The sequence below is a fragment of the Buceros rhinoceros genome, unplaced genomic scaffold (genome assembly GCF_000710305.1).
Source record: "Buceros rhinoceros silvestris isolate BGI_N320 unplaced genomic scaffold, ASM71030v1 scaffold19500, whole genome shotgun sequence".
NCBI lineage: Eukaryota > Metazoa > Chordata > Aves > Bucerotiformes > Bucerotidae > Buceros > Buceros rhinoceros.
In genome coordinates, this window is record NW_010390388.1 from 16,303 (window position 1) to 21,736 (window position 5,434).

A 5,434-nucleotide genomic window follows, 5' to 3' on the forward strand; every position below is an offset into this window, starting at 1 on the left:
TGCGGATGGGCTTTTGTTCCATTCATGGACAGCACAGATACTCATGAATATTATGAACAGGACTAGAAGAGATCCAGTGATGCAATGCACACTTAGTGACTTCCACCAAGGTCAAATCAGGTTCAACCACTCCCTTCTTCCTGAGCTGGGGAACTCTGCATATGGGATCACCTATTCTGACTTATCATTGCCACCTCCAAGGAAGGTTAAATTCAGTCTTCTGAGTGAATACCAACTGAAATTGTATTGAATGATATCAAACCCAACCTCCATTCTTCATTAAGGTCATTAATTCACCGCATTAAGAGCTGTTATGCCTAAACAGTGATGGATGAGCTTCAGGAAGCACTGGAAGGTGGTTTGGAGGAAACGTTCACATCTTCAGTTGCTGATTTCAGCCTAAGCAATCCTGCTGTGATTAGGGTTATATCTAGCCATATGAAACCATCACACTTCGCATGGTTTCCAGGTGGAGAAGTAACTCATTCCAGGCCAGCCGCAGGTCAAGCTCATTCCTGCATTTGTGTCTCCAAATGGAGTCAGGTTTGCTGAGAGGTTCATGGGACCCTGAGGAACCTTGCCTAAGATTCATGCTTGCAAGAGAGGATTTCCCTGCTGGAATGCCCCTAAAATATCCTTATTAACTGGTGAAACAAGAAGTAAATGTCTGTTCATTTCCTGACCAAGCAGTTTTCCTACAGTTGTTTTGGATATTCCTGTCTAATTTTGGATGGGGAAGCCTTCTTTGTGCAACATAAGCACCTTTCCAGTAGAAGTAAATGAAGGCTACTTCCCTCCCACCAAGTGTCAAAGTGCAGGGAAACCAGTGTTTGCTTTTTTCAAAGTCCACATGTTTCCTCATTAATTCCACAGGAGTAACAAACTCCCCTAGTAGCTTTAAAAAAAAAAAAAATCACATCCCACTTACCTTAGCTATCTAGCAATCTTGTGATCATTTGACCACACCCAGCACAAACACAGACGAGCCAAAGAGGAGTTAGGCAATGTATTTTCATGGAAGTATTTTCACGAAAAGGGGCATTTCTCACCAAAACCTCATATACTGTGAAAAAGTTACTGGGACAATTAAAATCAGTAATGAAAACCAATTTTCTAAGAAAAAGGTTTGGGTTTTAATCTTTAGAAATCAAATTATTTTAAAAGAAAAGAAAGTAAAAGGCCCCTTTTTAAACTGAAAAGATAAACTGAAAACTGTAGCAATTCCTCAATTCAAATAGCAACATTTTAGAGTAAATAAAAGTGATACGATTATCTTCCACAATGAGTAAATGAACATTTTTTAGTCATCTGTACACCCAGCAAACATGGCATCAACTTTCCCCATTTTCAAGATTAAGTATAAAAGTTCCCCCTTCCACTTCCCTCTGATTGTTTCTTCACATGTACGTGATATATTTTTCATAGAAACTTCCAAGTGCTGTGCACCAACTAAGGCTTTCCCCACAATATGGGATAACGGTGTTAAAACTTTTACCCTTCAACAGACTGTGATAACATCTTAAGGTACTAAGAGATTTTTAACAAATAATACCTCTGAAAAACCCCAACCTCAGACCAGGCTGTTTGCTATTTCCCCTACGAGACGATGAGTTGTGTACTCTGGGTGTCCCTGTCTGATCTTGGGGAGTTACACTGCTAGAACGCACTGTTGTAATTTTATTGCACATAACTACAATGTGTGAGTTACCACTGTGTAAAAACAAATCCCACTGTGTCACAGCAAAAAATACTGTCATACCACTTTTAGGGTGAGAAATTACAAAGGGCCTGAGAACTAGTTCGCAACCTCACCCTCAAAAACTTGGAAAGAGTTCAGATAGTACAAAGATGGGGCCAGCCAGACTTTCCTTCAATGCTTCAATAAACAAAATTCCCAGGCCAAATCCCTGGTCTTACAGAAACGAAGGAGAATCAAGCTTCCCCTTCACTCATTTGGTGGAACATTGTTTTTCAATGAACACCGTGTTTCAGTGAATGGCAAAACTGCCTCAGTAAACTTGGAGGGATTCCTCTGCAGACACGTACCCCAGCCCAGACCTCCAGCTTGGCTTGAAACCACTTCTTATACTCTTCCTGCAGGGAGGGACTGCGGAGTTTGACAGTACTAATGCAGGACCAGAACGTCTGAGGAGCTTGAGGACATGAAGACCACCTTAAGCAGAAAAGGACTCTGTAAAGGTCTTGCTAAACAATTCTGAGGTATTATAAAACTTCCCATATGAATTCAACAGAGATTACTCATCAGGCTTCTCTGCTGAACTCCTTTTCGTTGCTTAAGTCAATGCGACATTACCAGGCACTGTTTTCCACCTTCAGCAGCACTGCAAATCTCTCCTATAGCACTTGGTAGGCCCACTCTTCAGAAACTTCTACCACTGTTGTGGAGTGTTTATTTAGCAGTTTGAGAAAGGAGATTGCAAGACAAAACAGCAAAAGAAAAAAGTAGCAAGACAAAGCAACGGCTGCAAATTGAACAGTGGCAATAAAGTCATGAAGGCAAGGCAGGTGAATGACTTTCTCACAAAGAGTGTCCCAAGCAAGGCTACAGATCTGGGGGCTGGTCCTCCAGGATCCCCTTGGGATGCCTAAAATAAATGCCCAGTGTGTGGAATTGTTGGTCCAACTCCCCCAACACAGAGATTACGTGACAGCCCGTCGATCTAGCCTGAATGACTGGCAGAGACCCATCGGAGGCAGCAGAAGTCAATTAAATCTCTGCTTACACACAGCCTTTCTGAGCCAAGCCAAATTTTTATAACCCCAAGCGTTCTGTTTCAAATTCTAAACTCACACTTTCACATCCCTTCCAGTAGAAAATATGTGAATTAAACACATGTGTAGCAGACAGACAGACACACACACTCTCTCAGAGCACCTTAGGAGACCCGGGCAGTTACTGGAGGGAGTGGGTGCGCGGGTTGGTTTTTTAGAGGGGAGAGGAGGCGTGTTTTGTTTTTCACAATATGCAAGTAGAAAGACTTGATGTGACAGGCTGTGTTGTGTAGCCAAAAGCCCAATGGGAAAGGAAGAAGTCACTGCCCTTTAAAAAAGCCAGAGGTCAAATCAATGCAAGGACTCTTCTGATCTCCAGGAGTTAAGCAGAGTTGCAACCTTCATCACGGTTCTCCATCAACTGCCTTACCTCACGTTTCACCCTTTCTAGGCATCGCTTCTCATTTCTTCCTATTAACTACTTGTGGTTGGCCCCAGCACAGAAATGAGGGGATCCACCTGGTAACAGCTACCCTCAGAAAAGTTCAGGCTTCAGGCTCTTTTTCCACAAGCAGGCAAATGTTCAAACACTTATCCAAAAATACAGGTACAATCTGGCACTACAGCTCACAGGAAACATCCCTCATGTGGGAGTTTCAGCACTTGCTGTTTCTAGAGGTGCCAGAAATACTAGGGGAGGAGGGAGTGCTTTTCTAATAGTATTTGGAATATTTCTCACATCATTATGAATGTAGCTGGGAGAATAATTTATAATGAATCATTTTATTTTAATTAATTTCCCTGTTTATTTTGGGGGTGACTAACACACACCCTCAACTACCTTATGCGGACTTAAAATTTCTTTCTTATTAATTAGGGCCAGGAATAATGGGGGTGGAGGAGGGAGTCTTGATTACAGGTAGGTCTGGGGTTCATTTCGTCTTTGAAAGTTGAGGTTTTTCACATCTCATGACACACGTACTGTGATTGTGCACCATGATGAGATGATTGTCACATTTTGGCTCTAATTTCAACACCAGCAGGTGTCTTCAAATCTGGAAGTGGTTATCCACAAGCATTTTGCAACTGTCACAAACATTGCTGTTTCAACAAAGAGACTTGCTGATAATCCCCAAAGTGGTTCACGCACTTGGAAGAGTTAATAAACTGTAAGAAGAGGACACACACTTTTTACAGTCTCACAAAAGCAAAGAATAAAGGAAAAAAGGATTTCTTCATCACTGTGGTTTATTTTGCTGCGTGTGTTTATGGAGAAGCCAGTTTCACACCAAGAAACAGGCATCTGAAGACATCCACGGCCAGTTCTTCCTTCATGAAACTTGGAGACAACAGATGGATTTCAGTAAGTTGAAACACCTGTCCCAAATCTATGCAATATAAGGACAAATCCTTTATGGGTGAGGGGCTCAAGGCCTCTAATTACAAGCTGTTTCCCTTAAAAAACCAAAATCTGCTCTATTCATCTGTCGTCATCAGAGCGCTTGGCTCTGCTCTCTGCTTCAAGAGAACAGACTCAGCCCTGTCACAGCCTTCTGAACATTTCACTGGGGTGGTGACAAGCCTTTGTGCTGTGTTCTCAGAAGAGGACCATGATACTTGAACCATATGTCATCACTTGAAGCCCACATGAGTTGTAGGACTTCCTCCCTGTGTTAAGTGGAAGATATATTCTTTAGCAAAGTCTTTTATCTGCTTGAATGCAATTGGGCCAGCCTCAATTTCTTCTAAATGCCTTCCATCTGCTTTCAATTTGACTCTAGCAGGCTTTCAAGGTAGATCTGTTCTTCTAGTTTGTTTAATTATTTCACCCACACAGAGATACCTTGCTATGTCAGTCAGCTTTACTCTGCCTGCTCTTCATTTGGGGTACAAATTGAGTACCTGCTTTTCTGAGTTTCTTGAATTTGACCAGTGGCTACCCATCTTACTGTGTTCAGCAGATGCTAATGTGCAGAGCATACCTTGTCTATACAAAGCTGACTCCCAGAAGACAGCATTTCAGCAAGCTACAAAGAACAACTGGAGGCACCACAACTTGCCAGGAGGTAATTATTTCTGAGTCTGCATAAACCGTAGGAGAGGACTGGGGGGGTTTTCCCCAACCTGTGGAAACACAGGAGTTGACAGATAGTATCAAAACAGTGGTGCCTCTAAATCCAGTATTGTGTCACTGCCAGTACCAGCTGCTTCAGAGGGAAAAGCGAAGTTTTCTGTAGTGCTCGGTTAACAGAGTATCACCTGAACCAAAACTCTGATTCTCCAACAGTCCCCTGTCTGCCTTCCTCCAAACCCAGGTCACAAGCGTGATTCCACAAAAGCCAACAGATGCTTTAGCCTAGCAGAGGAGGGAGATATGTTTTCTTTCCCCAAAAAAATTTAAATCAAAGTTTGATGCCTTGATCTCATCCTTCAAATCCTATTCCAGAACTGTGGATTTAGAGGTTTTCCATGAAGTAAAACACTATTTTTGTTCAAGCTCTCTGCATGTCTCCCACGCACCAGAAGTCCATCCCTCTTTTCCATTGTGTTAGTCCTACCTATGGCAGTTAGCTGTGCTGGGCATTCAGCTCAATTCCTCATGTTTTCAACTCACTAAATGAGATCTGCCAGCTGGTATAAATGGAAAACACACCGGAAACCTTGGATCTCTGCCCATATAGTTGGGTTTTTTTTATTTGGG